The sequence below is a fragment of the Lipotes vexillifer genome, unplaced genomic scaffold, assembly GCF_000442215.2.
Source record: "Lipotes vexillifer unplaced genomic scaffold, Lipotes_vexillifer_v1.1 scaffold231, whole genome shotgun sequence".
Taxonomy (NCBI): Eukaryota; Metazoa; Chordata; class Mammalia; order Artiodactyla; family Lipotidae; genus Lipotes; species Lipotes vexillifer.
The window spans coordinates 5,123,577-5,144,279 of NW_006791822.1; the positions used below are offsets into that span (position 1 = coordinate 5,123,577).

The 20,703-nt window shown below is 35.9% G+C and overlaps 1 pseudogene; it reads right to left on the reverse strand.

Moving 5' to 3' along the window:
* Window positions 1-974: 974 nt before the first annotated feature.
* Window positions 975-1,740, reverse strand: LOC103082441 (cofilin-2 pseudogene; annotated as a pseudogene).
* Window positions 1,741-20,703: the final 18,963 nt, after the last annotated feature.

Below are 20,703 nucleotides of genomic sequence, written 5' to 3' on the forward strand. Positions count from 1 at the left end.
TAGGAGGTGAGTCAAAAAGGATCTTGCTGTGATTTATGTCACAGAGTGTTCTGCCTATGTTTTCCTCTAAGAGTTTGATAGTTTCTGGCCTTACATTTATGTTTTTAACCCATTTTGAGCTTATTTTTGTGTATGGTGTTAGGGAGTGTTCTAATTTCTTTCTTTTACATGTAGCTGTCCAGTTTTCCCAGCACCACTTATTGAAGAGGCTGTCCTTTCTCCACTGTACATTCCTGCCTCCTTTATCAAAGATAAGGTGACCATATGTGTGTGGGTTTATCTCTGGGCTTTCTATCCTGTTCCACAGATCTATATTTCTGTTTTTGTGCCAGTACCATACTGTCTTGATTACTGTAGCTTTGTAGTATAGTCTGAAGTCAGGGAGTCTGATTCCTCCAGCTCCATTTTTTGGAGAATAGCTATTTTAAGAAGATACACAGGTAACAGGGATGATCACAGGGTTACTAGAATAAACTGATGACACAGTTAACACAACTGGAATTCCTTTTGGGTTGGGGGATTAAACTCATTACAAAAAAAGTGCTTTCCATGCAGAGTGTTATATCCGTTCTGCCATGTCACCAAAAGTAGACTTGCCAAGGCAAGTGAAGTGTACAAATGCTCCAGCCTCACAAAACTGCAATCAAGTGCAACTATAAATAATATTGAATAAAGTTTACCATCTCACCAGTGAATAATACTTTCAAGGCATTCAATTAGCCTAACCCTTTTCAGTATTCTAAGCTATTCACATTGACAATCACCTTCATTGTAGTGCTTACTACAAGGGAGACATATAACTAGTTGTTTGGGCTAAAATATAACGGGAAGGCATTCCTTGGGTTCTACATAAAAGTAACAGTTTAATGGCAATCTCTGATAGGCTGCTTACATGAATGATAGTTCCTTCATTCACTGTGTTGTTAGGACCCAGTGGGAAGAGAAAGGAAAAAAAAAAAAACCAAAACCTAATACTATTCTAGTTGACTGAGCTGGTATAACGGAAGCTCCTCAAGATCCAGATGGCACTTGACTTTGATTTTACAGGGTTTTCCTTCAAGTGAAACTACTACATTGCCTCTCACTTTCTCTCCAAGTGTCAAACGGTCCTTTATTATCATCTAAGCCATTTACTTGCCACTCATGTTATTACCTGTAAATTTCTTTTTAGTGGCATCTATAGAGCTAGCGTAAATCATCTTTTTAAAGGTGCACTTTCAGAAGCCTAGAAGATAAATACTAGGTCTTCTTTCTTAGACTCTTCTGTTTTCTATGTGGCATCTTATTATCAGCAATCATTCCTAGGTAGCAACTTCACAAAAGGTGCGTAGGGGTCCTCTACAGTATCACCAGTGTCACCCACCAAGATCTGTTTTGCCTGCTCTACAATTACTTGTCTTCTGTCATCGCCTAAACAGAAGAGAACAGCTTTCTTTTTTCGCTGTCTTGTGTAGAAGATTACCTTACGTTCCTATCATTAACAACTTTGATGACTTCATCATTCACTGTAACTCCAGAAGCCGGTTTCAGAACATGCACGTGCAGTAAAATTAGGACGCAGAGGACAAAGGCGGCGTGCCGGGCCATGGGAGGAGCTCTGAGGTCCCTTTCGCGCCCCTGGCCACTCCCCCAACACCAGACCCCACCCCCGGTGCCCGAGCCTTCCCTGCCTCGCGGCAGGGCCGGCGGGCCGGTAGGGGGAGAGCAGAGGGGCCGCAGCGCCCACCTTGGAGGCCACATTCCGGTTAAAATGGCGGTCTCTGGCCCGGGGCCGCGCTCCCCACCTCGGGGGCCCGCAGGCTGCGCGCCTGCCTTACCACAAGGCTGTCGGCTGAGGCTGCAGCGGCGGCTCTGGCTCCCTCTCCGTGGCGCCGCGGGGAGAGGGAGGGGCGGGCGGGCTGCAGCGAGCGCCGCGGGGCACGCCCTCGAAGAATGTTTACAGTGAAGAAAATTAGCGTCATGGACCTCTGGACACTTAAGATAAAGCGCACGTTTTTAATAAACTCTGGTGTTTATTTATTGATTTGACTGAAAAAACAACTCCAAGAAGGCAGTTATGTCTGTGGCACCCCAGGCTCTTAAATGTATATTGAAAGAACAAATTTTGCTTTTTAAACTATCTTAGAAGCAGTAACAGCAGTACCAAGCATAAAAAAATGTAGTGCTTAAAATATGCAAGGGTCCAACTCAAACACTTTATTCCTTAAAAATTAGAATGAATATAATCTCTTTTAATAACAACCAAAGAGCTATTTGTTATTCAAACAAGAATAAATAGATATATTTTCCATGTTTTTATCTATATTCTAACTAAAAAGAAAACTTTAGCCATGTTTTATTCATATTCTTTGTAATATTTAGATTATTTAAATCATCAATGAAGCAGGAAAATATTGTAGTTTGATAGGAGATACCACAACACAAAGTATGGGTTAACATTTCTTCATTTCTAATAGTCCTCAATATTTCAGAAGATGTAGAAAATTAACATTTTCATGCTGTGGTTGATGGTCATATGTATGCAGTACACTTTCAGAAGAACAATTTTTAATTCTGTTTATGAAGAATTAGAAAGTTAAACTTGAAAATGTACGTAATAGGCTTGTTGGGTCATGTTTATATCGTTAATGGCACTATTCTTGCACAATGTGGAAATGTATTTTATTGTCATGCATTCAGATAAATATGGGATTCACTGAACATGAACTATAAAACTATTTAGAATATTCAACTGTAAGCGGTGAGAAATAAGTAAACTAAAGTCAATTTATATTTTAAATATAATCTTGTTAAACTTCTGTATACCTAGTTTTTCTTTTGATGTTTTATTGATTGTAAGCTTCAATAATTAGAATGTATCTTCTATCAAATTTAATTTATATGAAACATGGAGAAAATGAGATAACTAACCACAGAGTAATTTATTGATTCCTAGACATTCTTGACATTCTTGTTTCAACTATATCTCTCATTCCCCTGCCTCCAGAAGTCTTAGGAAGTGAATTTGCTTTTTGGACGACAAGATGTTCCAGGTGTTTCTTGTGTTTTCCTACCCCGTCCTGAATTTACCCACTTCTCCAAGAATCCCTAAGACATTTTAATGTTTAAATACATTCAGATACCATCATCTAGGTGCTGGTGAACAGCTTCATTGCTACTACGTCCTTGTTCCTAGGCCCTTTAGGTGGACAGATGAAAGTTTTAAGATTAAAAAAGCATGAATTCTAACTGGTATTTCCAAAATAAATTTAGAAACACGGAATTTTTATTCCTTTTCATTTAAAAATTTCTACTACTTTGTTCTAATGTTGAAAATATTGGTTCCCAATAACATCAGCAAAATGTTTTTATACTTTACATATAATTTTTGAATACCAATATCATTAATAAGAATAGACTTACTGAATATTTTACAATTTAGATTATATATTATTCTAATATAGTACATACTTGAGTATATTTATGTATATATGTATAAATATTTTATTTTATCTTTATATACATCCAATTATGATTGTAGAGTCAAATTACTGTAACTTCAGATCACTTGAAATGTGCGTTGTTGATAACCCAATAGTATTTTTGCATTAAAAACATTGCTAATTTTTATACTTAATTTTATTATCATGTTTGTTAAACTACTTATAAGTTCTATAGTAAAAACTTACAAGAGTTGCCTCATTGAAGTTTTATTACTATTATGTCCTCTCTATTCTGCTTCTTCCCTCATTGCATAGAGTGATATTCTATTGTTTTTACTATTTCCCGTTTCATTTTTATAAACTGTAAATCATTGCGTTTCTACATTGTATTCCTTCTTCATTAGGTACACTGAAATATACATACATGCTGATTTACACATTAATCTTAGCTAAATACATCCTAGAACTAACTTTATAGAAATAAAGATAAATATTTTCTATTGCTCTATACAGCTATTATGTAATATAATAATGCAACCTCTAAAAAGGGTCTTTTTTAAAATTGTAGTGTAATTGACTTATAATGTTATATTAGTTTCATGTGTACGACATAATAATTTGATACCTGTATACACTGTGAAGTGATCAACACAATAACTCTGGTTAATATATCTGTCACCATACATGGTTCAAAAAAAATTGTTTCTTCTTGTCATGAAAACTTTTAAGATTGATTCTCTTAGCAACTTTCATATATGCAAGAGTGTTATTATAGTCCCCATGCTGTACATTACATCTCCATAACTTATTTCTTTTATAACTGGAAGCCTGTACCTTTTGATCCCGTTCAACCATTTTTTCCCATCTCCCACCCCCCACCCTCCACCACTGGCAACCACCAACCTGTTCTCTGTATCTGAGTGTAGTTATTTAAGGGTTTTTTTAAACTCTTTTTTCTTTTGTTTCTCATTTAAGTGAGATCATACATAAAGTATTTCTCTTTCTCTGTCTGATTTATTTCATTTAACATCATGCCCTCAAAGTCCATCTGTGATATCAATATAGTTATATTTCCTTCTTTTTTATGGCTGAATAATATTCCATTGTATATGTGTGTGTATGTAAACACACACACACCATGTCTTTGTCCATTATCCATCTATGGACACTTAGATTGTTTCCACATCTTGATTCTTGTAACTAATGCTGCAATGAACATGGGGTTCATATACCTTTTTGAGTTAGTGTTTTTGTTTTCTTTGAATAAATACCCTGGGGATTGCTGTATCATATAGTAGTTCTATTTTTAATTTTTTAAGGAACCATCATGTTGTTTTTTCTCATAGTGGCTGCACCAGTTTACATTGCCATCAACCATGCACAAGGGTTCCCTTTTCTCCATATCCTCACCAACACTCGTTACTTCTAGTCTTTTTGATAATAGCCATTTTAACATGTGTGAGGTGATATATCGTTCTGGTTTTGATTTGCATTTCCCTGATGTTTAGCAAAGTTGAGCATGTTTTCTTTGGAAAAAAAAAGTTCAGATCCTCTGCCTAATTTTAATTGGAGTTTTTTTAATTGGGTTTTTTGCTGTTGAGTTATATGAGTTTTTATATATTTTGGATGTTAACCCCTTATCACATATGATTTCCAACTAGTTTTTCCCATTCAGTAGATTACCTTATCATATTGTTGATGATTCCTTTGCTGTGCAGAAGGTTTTTAGTTTGATGTAGTCCCACTCCTTTATTTTTGCTTTTGGTGTGAGATTCAAAAAATCATTGCCAAGACCAATGTCAAGAATAATACCACCTAGTCTTCTTGTAGGAGTTTTATGATTTCAGGTCTTACATTCAAGTCTTTATTCCATTTTGAGTTAATTTTTGTGTTTAATATAAGATGGTCCAGTTTCCTATTTTTTTTTTTTTTTGGATTTGGCTGTCCAGTTTCTGAAAACCATGTGTTGAAGAGTCTGTCTTTTTCCATTATATTTATTTCCCCTCCCTTGTGCCTTTGTCATAAATTAACTGACCATAAACGGGGTTTATTTCTGGACTCTATTCTGTCCATTAATCTAAGTGTCTGTTTTTATGCCAATACCGTACTGTTTTGATTACTGTAGCTTTGTAGTATAGTCTGAAGTCAGGGAGTATGATACTTGCAGCTTTGTTCTTAAGATTGTTTTACCTATTCACAGTCTTTGTGAATTCATACAAATTTCAGAATTGTTTGTTCTATTTCTATACAAAAATTTCCACTGAAATTTTATTATGGATTGCATTAAATCTGTAGATTGCTTGGGTGATATGAATATTTTAACAATATTAATTATTTCAATCCTTGAGCATAGGGTGTCTTTCCATTTATGTGTGTCTTCAGTTTCTTTCATGAATGTCTTACAATAATCTGTGTACAAGTCTTTCACCTCTTTGGTTAAATTTATTCCTAGGTATTTTATTCTACTTTGATGTAGTTATAAATGGGATTGTTTTCTTAATTTCTCTTTCTGATAGTTCATTTATTAGTGTATAGAAATGCAACAAATTTCTATACATTGATTTTGTATCCTGCAACTTGACTGACTTTATTATTTCTGACAGTTTGTGGTGGAGTCTCCAGGGTTTTCTATATATAATAACATGTAATCGGAAAATACTCTTCCTTTGCAACTGGGATGCCTTTTATTTCTTTTTGTTGCCTATTTGCTCTGGCTAGGACTTCAATAATTTGAATAAAAGTGGTGAGAGTGGGTGTCCTTGTCTTGTTCCTAATTGTGAAGAAAAGATTTTAGCTTTTCTCCATTTAGTGTGATGATAGCTGTGGGCTTGTCATATATGGCCTTTATTATGTAGAGGTATGTAAGCTGGATATCCACTTTGTTGAGTGCTATTTTATCATAGATACTGAATTTGTCTAATGTTTTTTCAGCATCTATTGGGATGATTTTTATTCTTCATTTTCTTAATGTGGGATATCACATTGATTGATTTGCAGATGTTGAACCAACCTTGCATCCTTGGAATAAATCTCACTTGATGATGATGTATGATATTTTTACTATATTGTTGAATTCAGTTTGCACATATTTTGTTGAGGATTTTTGCATGTATGTTCTTCAGGGATACTGGCTTTTCATTATCACCAACCTGATAAGCTTAGTTTCTTGTTGTGATTGGTTTATTGGGAAAGTGGAATAGAAGTTGGGGAGCTAAAAAAAAAAACAAAAGTTGGAGAGCTAACAAGTAGACTGCTAGGAATAGAAATCAGTGATACTGAGGTAATAGTCTTTCCCTTTTTAAATTAATTATTGTGGAACAGTATAATGCCTTCTGGATATAATGATGTGGTTTCTATAGCTCCCCTTAACTATGAATAAAGTGTATTATCATTGATTAAAAACAACTCTCATTGCCATTAATTCCAAGTATGTTTGATTGGTTATAATTCATTGAATTTCTATGCATGTCTATTTGAGTTTTAGCTTGGGATATAAATAGAGAATAACCCTTGATGTCTTTACTTTGGGCACATGGGTGAAAATAACTCATTTTTTTCAGTTCAGGTGAGACGTCCAACACTATTATTACTTATTATTGTACTGCAAGTAACAGTGTTCTTACTTACATAAGTATACTTATTTATTTCTTAGTGAATGGTGTGGCAGTCACTGCATGAACACTCTGATCTTTATCACAATCACACTGAGACAAAATTAAAATCAACAGTAGTGCTTCCCTCCTTCAAGAAATCTTAGTTGTCTCTGAAAGGATGATTAAGAAACATGAAAAGAATGTAGAAGACAGAATCAAGATGTAGATACAGATTCAGTAAACATATTACAATAAAATGATAAGTATTTTGAAATTATAAACCAAGCAATAACAACTAAGAATAGAAAAAATGAAGAGGCAAGGAAAAAACTATATAATAACATTAAAATTAACTATTTTTCAATGATATTGAAGTATACTATGAGGAAATTGAAGTATACTAAAAGGAAATTTAATTCACACTCAAGATTTGCTTTTTATCACAAACTGATTGCCTTTAAAAAAAAATCACCAAGCCATTAATGTATTGCTTCATTTGATTTCAGATATTTCAATGAAAAAGTAATTCTATGACTGTATTTTAAGATCTTAGTTTTGCTAAGGCTTTCAGTTCTTCAGTATGTCTTGTTGCTGATCAAGAGAATTAAATTACACCTTAATGTCATAGCACTCTAAATCTAGATTCAAAAAGGTCTAACTGATTCTGACTATAACATTCAAGTTAATTAGAGTTTGTTTAGTAGTTGCAAAATGTTGGGCAGTTAACCAAACTAGAAAAGACAAGGGTACTTCAAGCTGAGCAGAAATGTAATTTATCCTGACTGATTCTATTACCTATTAAGGATATGTTATTCACACTAGCACCCGAAGTAATCAAATGCAATGTTATAAACTAATGAAGTATATACTCTGATTTGAGAAAGGGACAAATAATTTTATGTCTAGAAATTATGCCGGACAACAGGACAACAAATTTATACTGTTCAAAGAGAGAAGGGGCAAGGGTGAGAAAGAGAGGCTGTGTCTGACTCGCAGTAGTGAAAAAGACTCGAGGACTGTTTTTACTATGGCAATAATTTATATTATTGGTTAGATTCTGGCTACCTGGTCATCTAATAAAATAAATACATGTGGGTATTATTCCTTGTTTCTACCATCATGTCAAATAATTTTATCATTTTTATATTATTGTTATATGGAACATGGATATGATATACTGTTGATTCTTTTGCAATGTTTATTTCATATAACATGTTCAAATACATAACAGAAAAATAAGCTAGTTTGTTGAAAAAGTTTTATGTCACATATTGGTCACTTTTCAAAAGTCCAGTGCAATCAAAACAGGTAATTACTTTCAAGAAACAAAGTTAAATCAAGGGTCAAAATCTCCAAAATCTAGCCTCACTGTAATTGAAATGCACAGGATTCTGCTTTTATTTTATTTTTTTCTTACACTTATACCTATGCTCCAAAGAATGTGGTCAATATTTTTAACATGCTTAAGTTAATATTTATACTTATATTGTATTTATTTAGTAATAATATTCTTTATGAAGGAATAAAAAGTTTTTTTAATTGGGTCAAACAAAGATCTGAACTAAAACTATACATGAATGGAAAATGGAAGGAAAATGTTTTCACAAAAATGCAATCCTGAAAATCTGTAAGACCTATGTGCAATGTTGGATAATATGTGTATTTTACATAAGACCTATTGTTCTTATATGTAAAAGGGAAACATTACAAATATTACAGAACATTAAAAATGGGGCTGCATTAGTAGTCCTTGCCTTATATAGTTATTTCAATGAACAAAAGAAATCACATAAATCCTTAAGCATTGTGTCTGACAAATAGTAAATATGTAAAAGGTAATCAGTGCTGCAGTATTACAGAAGAGTGAGGTACTTCTTGATGAGATGACTACATTCAGTAGGACTGTGCCAAGTGAAAAGTGGTAGCATATCCAATTCCTTCTCTTTAATCTTTGTAGAAAATTATTGTCCTTTTAAGTTTCATATATATCCTCTTTTTTCTTAGCGTTTCAAAGAATTGATAGTGGTCACAAAAGAAGCATTAGAGATTGAGTTATGTTTTTCATATAATCATAAAACTAATTTCTGGAAGTTAACTTTGTGTAATAATTTTATCAGAAATTCTTAGTCAGATACAGCTTAGATAAAACTCAGAGAATCAGTTGGGGGAAATTTGCCTCTAGAGAATATAGCAAGCATAGTTATCTCTTGTTCCCCTTCCTTTTCTTTTTTTAACTTTTTAAAAAAATTTTTGTTGGAGTACATTTGATTTACAATGTTGTGTTAGTTTCAGTTGTATAGCAGAGTGAATCAGATTATTTTCCCATATAGGCCATTACAGAGTATTGAGTAGAGTTCCCTGTGCTATACAGCAGGTTCATATTAGTTATCTATTTTATTTATAGAGATATGTATATGTCAGTCCCAATCTCCTAATTTATCCCTACCCTCTCCCCTTATCTCCTGGTAACAATAAGTTTGTTTTCTACATCTGTGACTCTACTTGTGTTTTGTAAGTTAAGTTCATTTGTAGCCTTTTTTTTTTTTCAGATTCCACATATAAGCGATATCACATGGTATTTGTCTTTTCTTCTTCTTCTTCTTCTTCTTTTTTTTTTAAAAATGTTCCCTTGTTGTGGAGGGAAGGGATAGTTAGAGAGTTTGGGATTGACATGTACACACTGCTTTATTTATTTATTTAGCTGTGATGGGTCCTAGTTGCTGCGCACAGGCTTTCTCTAGTGGCGAGCAGGGGTTACTCTTCATTGTGGCGCACAGCCTTCTCATTGCTGTGGCTTCTCTTATTGTGGAGCACGGGCTCTAAGTGTGTGGCCTTCAGTAGTCACAGCATGCAGGCTCCATAGTTGCAGTGCGTGGGCTCAGTAGTTGTGACTTGCAGGCTCTAGAGCGCAGGCTAAGTAGTTGTGGCACACGGGCTAAGTTGCTCTGTGGCATGAGATCTTCCCGGACCAGGGATCAAACCCGTGTCCCTGCATTGACAGGCGGATTCTTAACCACTGTGCCACCAGGGAAGTCCCTAATATTTGTCTTTCTGTGTCTGATTTACTTCACTCAGTATGATAATCTCTAGGTCCATCCATGTCACTACAAACGGCATCATTTTAGTTTTTTTAACGGCCGAGTATTCTATTGTTTATATATACCACATCTTTATCCACTCCTCTGCTTATGGACATTTAGGTTGTTTCCTTGTCCTGGCTACTGTAAATAGTGCTGCAATGAACATTGGGGTACATGTGTCTTTTTGAATTATGGATTTCTCTGGGTGTATGCTCAGGAGTGGTATTGCTGGGTCATATGATAATTCTATTTTTAGTTTGTTAAGGAACCTCCATACTGTCCTCCATAGCGGCTGTACCAGTTTACATTCCCACCAACAGTGTAAGAGGGTTTCCTTTTCTCCACACCCTCTCCAGCGTTTGTTGTTTGTAGATTTTTTGATAATGGCCATTCTGACTGGTGTGAGGCAATAGCTCATTGTAGTTTTGATTTGCATTTCTCTAAAGATTAGTGATGTTGAGTATTCTTTCATGTATTTGTTGGCAATCTGTATATCTTCTTTGGAGAAATGTCTATTTAGGTCTTCCACCCAATTTTGTATTAGGTTGTTTGTTTTTTTGATATTGAGCTGCATGAGCTTCTTGTATATTTTGGATATTAATCCCTTGTTGGTTGCTTCATTTGCAAATATTTTTGCCCTTTCTGAGGGTGTCCTTTCATCTTGTTTATGGGTTTCCTTTGCTGTGCAAAAGCTTTTAAGTTTCATTAGATCACATTTGTTTATTTTTGTTTTTATTTTTATTACTCTAGGAAGTGGATCAAAAAAGATCTTGCTGAGATTTATGTCAAACAGTGTTCTGCTGATGTTTTCCTCCAAGAGTTTTATAGTGTCCAGCCTTACATTTAGGTGTTTAATCCATTTTGAGTTTATTTTTGTGTATGGTGTTAGGGAGTATCCTAATTTCATTCTTTTACATGTATCTGTCCAGTTTTCCCAGCACCACCTATTGAAGAGGCTGTCTTTTCTCCATTGTATATTCTTGCCTCCTTTGTCATAGATTAGGTGGCAATAGGTGTGTGGGTTTATTTCTTGGCTTTCTATCCTGTTCCATTGATCTATATTTCTGCTTTTGTGACAGTACCATACTGTTTTGATGACTGTAGCTTTGTAGTATAGTGTGAAGTCAGGGACCCTAATTCCTCCAGCTCCATTTTTCTTTTGCAAGATTCCTTTGGCTATTTGGGGTGTTTTGTGTTTCCACATAAATTGTAAAATTTTTTTGTTCTAATTCTGTGAAAAAAGCCATTGGTAGTTTGATAGGGATTGCATTGTATCTGTTGATTGCTTTGGGTAGTATAGTCATTTTGACAATATTGATTCTTCCAATCCAAGAATGTGGTGTATCTCTCCATCTGTTTGTGTTGTCTTTGATTTCTTTCATCAGTATCATAGTTTTCTGCATACAGGTCTTTTGCCTCCTTAGGTAGGTTTATTCCTAGGTATTTTACTTTTTTTGTTGCAATGGTAGATAGGATTGTTTCCTTAATCTCTCTTTCTGATCTTTCATTGTTAGTGTATAGAAATGCAAGTGATTTCCGTGTATTAATTTTGTATCCCACCACTTTACCAAATTCACTGATGAGCTCTAGTAGTTTTCCAGTAGTATCTTTTGGATTTTCTGTGTATAGTATCATCTCATCTACAAACAGTGACATTTTTACTTCTTCTTTTCCAGTTTGGATCCATCTTATTTCTTTTTCTTCTCTGATTGCCGTGGCTAGGACTTCCCAAACTATGTTGAATAGTAGTGGCAAGAATAAACATCATTGTCTTGTTCCTGATCTTAGAGGAAATGCTTTCAGGTTTTCACCATTGACAGTGATGTTTGCTGTGGGTTTGTTGTATATGGCCTTTATTATGTTGAGGTAGGTCCCCTCTATGCCCACTTTCTGGAGAGTTTTTATGATAAAGCATTGTTGAATTTTGTCAAAAACTTTTTCTGCATCTACTGAGAAGATCGTATGGTTTTTATTCTTCAATTTGTTAATATGGTGTATAACATTGTTTGATTTACATATATTGAAGAATCCTTGCATCCCTTGGGTAAATTCCACTTGATCATGCTGTATAATCCTTTTAATGTGTTGTTGGATTCTGTTTGTTGGTATTTTGTTGAGGATTTTTGTAACCATGTTCACTAGTGATATTGGCCTGTAAGTTTTGTTTTGTGTGTGTGTGTGTGTGATATCTTTGTCTGGTTTAGGTAATCAGGGTGACTGGGGCCTCAGAATGAGCTTTGGAGTGTTCCTTCCTCTGCAATTTTTTGGAAAAGTTTGTGAAGGATAGGTGTTAGCCCTTCTCTAAATGTGTTTCAGAATTTGCCTGTGAAGCTATCTAGTCCTGGATTTTTGTTTGTTGGAAGATTTTTAATCCGTTTCCATTTCATTACTTGTGATTAGTCAGTTCATATTTTCTGTTTCCTTCTTGTTCAGTCTTGGAAGCTTGTATCTTTCTAAGAATTTGTCCATTTCTTCCAGGTGGTCCATTTTATTGGCATACAATTACCTATAGTAGTCTCTTATGATCCTTTATATTTCTGCAGTGTAAGTTGTTACTTTTTTTTCATTAATAATCCTGTGGATTTGAGTTCTCTCTACTTCTTGATGAGTCTGGCTAAAGGTTTATTAATTTTGCTTATCTTCTCAAAGAACCAGCTTTTAGTTTCATTGATCTTTGCTATTGTTTCATTAATCTTTATTTATTTCTGCTCTGATCTTTATGATTTCTTTCCTTCTACTAACTTTGGGTTTTGTTTTTTCTTCTTTCTCTAGTTGTGTTAGGTGTAAGGTTAGGTTATTTATTTGAGATTTTACTTGTTCCTTGAGGTAAGATTGTATTGCTGTAAATTTCCCTCTTAGAACTGCCTTTGCTGCATCCCATAAATTTCCCTCTTAGAACTGCTTTTGCTGCATCCCATCCCTTTTGTTTTGGGTCATTGTGTTTTCATTGTCATTTATTTGGAGGTAGTTTTTGATTTCCTCTTTGATTTCTTCAGTGATCCATTGTTTATTTAGTAACATATTGTTTACCTTTTTTTCCCATAATTGATTTCAATCTCATAACATTGTGGTCAGAAAAGATGCTTGTTATGATTTCAGAATCCTTAAATTTACTGAGGCGTGATTTGTGATCCAAGATATGATCTATCCTGGAGAATTTTCCATGTGCACTTGAGAAGAAAGTGTATTCTGCTGCTTTTCGATGGAATGTCCTATGAATATTGATTAAGTCTATCTGATCTAGTGTGTCATTTAAGGCTTGTGTTTCCTTAATTTTCTGTCTTGATGATCTGTCCATTGGTGTAAGTGGGGTTTTAAATTCCCCCACTGTCATTGGGTTATTGTTGATTTCCCCTTTTATGGCTGTTAGCATTTGCCTTATATCTTGAGGTGCTCCTATGTTTTGGGTGCATGAATATTTACAATTTTTATATCTTCTTCTTGGATTGATCCCTTGATCATTATGTAGTGTCCTCCCTTTTCTCTTGTAACAGTATTTTAAAGTCTATTTTGTCTGATATGAGTATTGCAACTCCAGCTTTCTTTTGATTTTCATTTGCATGGAATACCTTTTTCAATCCCCTCACTTTCAGTCTGTGTGTGTCCCTAGGTCTGAAATGGGTCTCTTTCAGACAGCATATATATGGGTCTTGTTTTTGTGTCTGCTCAGCCAGTCTGTTTTGGTTGGAGCATTTAATCCATTTCTGTTTAAGGTAATTATTGATATGCTTCTTCCTGTTGCCATTTTCTTAATTGTTTTCAGTTTGTATTTGTAGGGTTTTTTTTCCCCCTTCCTCTTTTATTCTTTTCCCTTGTGTTTCTTGTCTAGAGAAGTTCCTTTAGCATTTGTTGTAAAGCTGGTTTGGTGGTGCTGAATTCTCTTAGGTTTTGCTTGTCTGTAAAGATATTGATTTCTCTGTCATATCTGAATGAGATCCTTGCTGGGTAGAGTAATCTTGCTTTTAGGATTTCATATCCTGCCACTTCCTTCTGGCCTGCAGAGTTTCTTCTGAAATATCAGCTGATAGCCTTACAGGGATTCCCTTGTATATTATTTGTTGCTTTTCTCTTTCTGCTTTTAATGTTTTTTCTTTGTAGTTAATTTTGTTAGTTTGCTTATTATGTGTCTTGACCTGTTCCTCCTTAGCTTGATCCTGTATGGGACTCTGTGCTTCCTGGACTTGGGTGACTCTTTCCTTTCCCATATTAGGGAAGTTTTTGACTATAATCTCTTCAAATATTTTCTCAAGACTTTTTCTTTTCCTCCTTTTTCAGGGACCCCTATAATTTGAATGTTGGTCCATTTACTGTTGTCCCAAAGGTCTAAGAGAGTACCCTTATTTCTTTTCATTCTTTTCTTTTTTTTTTAATTCTGTTCATGGAAGAGATTTCCACCATTCTGTCTTCCAGGTCACTTATCTATTCTTCTGCCTCAGTTATTCTCCTATTGCTTCCTTCTAGTATATTTTTCATTTCAGTTACTGTCTTGTTCATCTCTGTTTGTTCTATAGTTCTTCTAGGTCTTTGTTAAACTTTTCTTGTATCTTCTTGATCCATGCCTCCATTCTTTTTCCAAGATCTTGGATCATCTTTACTATCACTACTCTGAATTCTTTTTCAGATAGATTGCTTATCTCCTCTTCATTTAGTTGTTCTTGTAGGTTTGTATCTTGCTCCTTCCTCTGCAACATATTTATTTGTCATCTCATTTTGTCAAACTGTGTTTGTGCTCTCCTTTCTGCAGTTCTTTCTTCTGGTGTCTGTCCTCTGGTGGGTGAGGTTTGTCCAGAGGCTTGTACCATTAGCCCTTTGATAGGGGGTTTGATTGGTGCTGTGGTGACCAGTGCCTGCCCTAGATATTGAGAGGAGTCTCCCCTTTGCTCTATGGTTGTCACTGTCCTGTTGGGGGGGGGGGTCCTGCTCCCTTATTGTTGGAGCAGAGGCCCTCAGCTCTGTTTCTTAGCTGTGCTTCTGATCTGCAGTGCAAGGTAGTACAAGATCAGTGCTTCTGATCTGCAGTGCAAGGTAGTGGAGAACTACCACTGGGAGAGAAGCCACTGAGTATTACTCCTCTGGAGCTGTTCACCTGTGAATGTGCTCTGTTGTGTCCCCTTTTGCCCATTGTGTGGGCTCACAAAGTATACTGTTGTTGGCACTGCTCTCAGTCCTGCCTTAACTGTGGGTATGCCAGCAATTGGCCCTGGTGACTCTAAGGCATCATTTTCACCCAGCCACCAGTGCAGATTACTGAGGTCAGGTTCCAGGACTGCAGTAGTCATGCTCCTGGACCTGCTGTGGGAGCTATGGAGGCAGCTCAGGCTCTGGTCTCACCCAACCTCCACATTGGCCCCTGCTGAAGGCAGGTTCTGGCACCCACTGATGGATTTCCTAGTAGCAAGAGGTTTCTGCATGCTCCCAGGACAGCATGGGCAGGTCCTGGGAAGTGCTGGTGTAATTCCTATTGGCAGAAGTTGTCTGTGCCCTTCCACGTCAGTGGGAGTGGGTCCTGGGGCCCGTTGGAGGAATTCCTAGTGGGAAAGCTGTCTGTGCCCTTCTGGGTCAGCAGGAGTGGGGCCTGGTGTCTGCCTGCAGGTCTGGAAGAGGCGGCCAGTGCCAGCCTCTGGAGCCCAATATGGCGGCAGTGACTCACACCCACCCCTGGAGCTCCTGCAGGCAATGTTTTGTTTTCTGGGAGCACTCACAGGGAAAGAAATTCCTATGGTGGTCCTGCCCCTGTCCTCATGCGCTTTCAAACAATGGTAATTTGCCTCTCTGGTTGGCCCAGGCTTCTTCCTAGTACACACTCAGTTGCCATGGCCCAAGCTCTTCAGGCTATTTCGACACCTAACCCTGGTCCACTCCCTGGGACTCAGCTTCAGGGTCTGAGCTTCAGCACCTGACCACCACCCTCAGTGACAGAGGAGTATCTCAAGGTGGGGAATGCAAGGTGGCAGTGCTGACCCTCTGGGCAGGTTGCTTTTCGGTTTGCTTTCCACAAACTGGTTACTCCTCTCTCCTTTTGGGCTCTGAAACTCCCCCTCCATGTAGTCTAATCTCTCCCATGGTGGCGAGCCATCCCAAGGTACAGCAACCTTTTCTCCTTCACAGCTCCCTCTCTGGGGTGCAGGCCCCATCCTGATTCCTTCTTTTTCTTTTTCCTTTTGTCCTACCCAGTTACGTGGAGGCTTCCTTGTCTTTTTGGATGTCTGAGGTCTTCTGTTGGCACTCAGTAGCTGTTCTGTGTGAATCGTTCCACCTGTAGATGCATTTTCAGTGTTTCTGTGGAGAGGGGTGAACTCTGCTTCCTACTCCTCTGCCATCTTGGTTCTGACCCTTCCCTTCCCTTTTCTAGTTCCTCTCCTCATTTCCCCCTCTGTTTCCATATTTTGTCACTGAGGTACTCTAGTGGCATTTTGTTTATACCTCATTTGTATCTCAGTTTCATCCCCCAGGAGATGTGGCTTCAAACCAAGTAAGCTATCCTTTCAAGATTCTTGGGAAATTCACTATCTTGCCACATACGTTTGGACCAAATTTTTTCCTGAACATAGTATGTGACTACTAGTACTGATTCCTCTTTTGCTGTTTTTACCTTTTCTAGATTTGCATGGGTTACTCAAAGTATGTATGCCTCCCTTCAGGCTAGAATATGGCAAAATCCATATCTGTAATTTATAGATATATAGCAGCTTAATGGAAAAATAAACAGACTCCTTCCACATGTTTACAGAAAAATTACTAGCTACCTTGTCAGGCAGATGTATACCCAACAGAGGAAAGTGAACATGTATACATATCAAGAGAAAATCTGAAAATTAGAAATATGAAAACAATGGGTAACATAGGCAAGTTACCAACATTACTTGGTGGTCAAAATGTATCTCACATTCAGAGAAAAAAAGAACATGGATTTGGGGCAACATATCAAACTAACTATTCTTGCTTATTGAGAGATTGGGTACTACATATAGAAATATATCCAGCTTTTATAAGCCCCGATATAGAACTTTTAAGTAGAGCAATTAATGTTTCTTTCTCTTATCTTTAATTATGCTTAGAAGCTTGGAAAACCTGGAGCAATTTCAACAAGGAAACTTGCTTACTAATTGGCTTTTCTCAACTTCTCACAAATTATAGTTACACCAAATCATCAGTACTTATAATTCAATTCAAAAGGAAAATAAGAAAACCGTAGCAGTATATAAGGTACTTTAGTTTAACATTTCAATAAAATATTTACTATGGAGTAAGAGAAGAATGAAATTGATTTCATATTCTCCTATTTTATAAAAAGTTTTAATTGAAGTATAGTTGATGTATAATTTTATATAAGTTACAGGTGTACAATATACTAAATAACAATTTTAAAGGTTATAATCCATTTATAGTTACTATAAAATACTGGCTATATTCCCCATGTTGTACAATATATTGTTGTAGCTTATTTTATACATAATAGTTTGAGCTCTTAATCGCCTTGCCCTGTATTGCCACCCCCCCATTCTCTCTCTCCACTGGCAACCACTAGTTTTTTCTCTACATCTGTGAGTCTGCTTCATTCTTCACTAGTTTGTTGTATTTTTTAAAAATTCCACATGTAAGTGATATCATACATATTTGTCTCTGTCTGACTTACTTCACTCAGCATAATTCCCTCCAAGTCCATCCATGTGGTTGCAAATGGCAAAATTTCATTCTTTTTCATTGCTGAGTAGTATTCTGTTGCATATGTATACCACATCTCCTTTATGCATTCATCTGTTGTTGGACAGTTAGGTTGCTTTCATATCTTGGCAGTTATAAATAATGCTGTTATGAACACTGGGGTGCATGTGTCTTTTTGAATTAGTGTTTTTATTTTTTTCTCAGATATATACCCAGGAGTAGAATTGCTGGGTCATTGGGTAGTTCTATTTTTACTTTTGTGAGAAACCTCCATACTGTTTTCTATAGTGGCTTCACCAGTTTACCTTCCCACCAACAGTGTACAAGGGTTCCTTTTTCTCCACATCCTCACCAATATTTGTTATTTGTGTTATTTTTGATGATAGCCTTTCAGACAGGTGTGAGATGATAGCTCATTGTGGGTTTGATTTGCATTTCCCTGATGATCTGTGATGTTGAGCATCTTTTCATGTGCCTTTTGGCCACCTGCATGTCTTCTTTGGAAAAATGTCTATTCAGGTCTTCTGCCCATTTTTTAATAGGGTTGTTTCTTTTCTTTATTTTTCTTTTTTTGATGTTTAGTTATATGAGCTGCTTATATATGTTGGATATTAACCCCTTATAGGTCATATCATTTGCAAATATTTTCTCCCATTCAGTACATTGTCCTTTTGTTCTGTGGGTGGTTTCCTTTGCTGTGCAAAAGATTTTAAATTTAATTAGGTCCCATTTCTTTATTTTTACTTTTATATCCTTTCCTTTTGGATACAGATCCAAAACATATTGGTACAGATCATGTCAAAGAGTGTCCTGCCTATGTTTTCCTCTAGGAGTTTTAGGTCTTTAATACATTTTGAGTTTATTTTTGTGCATGGTGTTAGAGAATGTTCTAATTTCATTATTTTACATGGAGTGGTCCAGTTTTCCCAACACCACTTATTGAACATACTATGGAGGAAAGACAGTATATTTTTGCTTTCTTTGTCATTAATTGATTAATGGACCATAAGTTCATGGGTTTATTTCTAGACTATTCTGTTCCATTTATCTATATTTCTGTTTTTGTGCCAGTACCATACTGTCTTGATTAATGTAGCTTTGTAGTATAGTCTGAAGTCAGGGAGCATGATTCCTCCAGCTCCATTCTTCTCTCTCAAGATTGTTTTGGCTATTCAGGGCCTTCTGTGTTTCCATACTGATTTTAAAATTATTTGTACTAGTTCTGTGGAAAATTCCATTGACGTTTTGATAGGGATTGCATTGAATCTATATATTGCCATGGGTGTTACAGTCATTTTAACAATAATAATAATTACTCCAGAAAGTGATCATAGAGAGAACATAACTCAACATAAAAAAAAGGACATATATGACAAACCCACAGCTAACCTCATACTCAACAGTGACAAACTGAAGGCATTTCCTCTAAGATCAGGAACAGGACAAAGGTGCCCACTCTTGCCACTTTTATTCAACATAGTATTGGAAGTCCTAGTCACGGCAATTAGACAAGAAAAAGATATAAAAGGAATCCAAATTGGAAAGGAAGAAGTAAAATCATTACTATTTGTAGATGACATGATACTATACATAGAAAATCCTAAAGATACTACCAGAAAACTGCTAGACCTCATCAGTGAATTCTGTAAAGTTGCAGGATACAGAATTAATATAGAGAAATCTGTTGCATTTTGACACACTAACAATGAACGATCAGAAAGAGAACTTAAGGCAATAATTCCATTTACCATCGCATGAAAAAGAATGAAATACCTAGGAATAAACTCACCTAAGGAGGTAAAATACCTATTCTTGGAAAACTATAAGCCACTGATGAAAGAAATTGAAGACAACACAAACGGATGGAAAGATATACTGTGTTCTCCTACTATTTTTTTTTTTTTTTTGCGGTACGCAGGCCTTTCACTGTTGTGGCCTCTCCCGTTGCGAGGCACAGGCTCCGGACACGCAGGCTCAGCGGCCATGGCTCACGGGCCCAGCCGCTCCGTGGCATGTGGGATCTTCCCGGACTGGGGCATGAACCCGTGTCCCCTGCATCGGCAGGCAGACTCTCAACCACTGCGCAACCAGGGAAGCCCTCCTACTATTTTTAATACAGAATTATTTGCAATAATGGAGGGTCAGGACAAGGATTTTTATCAAAAATCAGTACCTTGAGAAAATATTAAAATGATAGCATAGTTATTTAAGATAGTGGTAACAAAACTGCCACTTTAAAAAATGTAATTTTAAGTACTAGAAAATAAATTTCTTTTGAGAAACATTTTATTTTCTGGGAGAAGTAGATTTTGATTGTTACACTTGTATATTGTGGATGCATTTATATAAATTTTCTTTGCCTTTTTTTTCTAATGAATTTAAGTGAGACCAACAAATAATTGCAAAACAGTATAGAAATTCTATCTTCTTAATTAGCATCTTATTTCTTATTATAGAAAGCATGTCTCTCTTTGCATACATGTTATGAATAAGCATATATTGTCTGATACTTAATTTGGAAACTAATTAAGGGATAGCATACATGAAGTTTCTATTCTACCAATTGAGGTTTTTCTATTTAGTTAGCTGCACTCTATATTGATTGCAGTGTTTAAAGTACTTATGGGTGTACTTAGCTAGCTAAATAAGAAAACTTCTGTCATATGATAGAAAACAAAATATATTTTATTTTATATATGTAATTTTTAGAGCATGTAGCAGATGTGAATAGAAGAATACACTTAAAAATATAGTAAATGAAATTACATTTAATAGTATATGAAAAAGATTTCTTGCATTTAAAAAAGCCTTTTAAAAATCTAATTTCTTTCACAAATGTTTTTCTTTCTTATAGAGCATGTTTTATTAATATTTCTGATGTCCTATCCAAAGTTTTCTTTTGTCTTTGTTAGAAAAAAATTGGCGTTAAGATAGTATCATTAA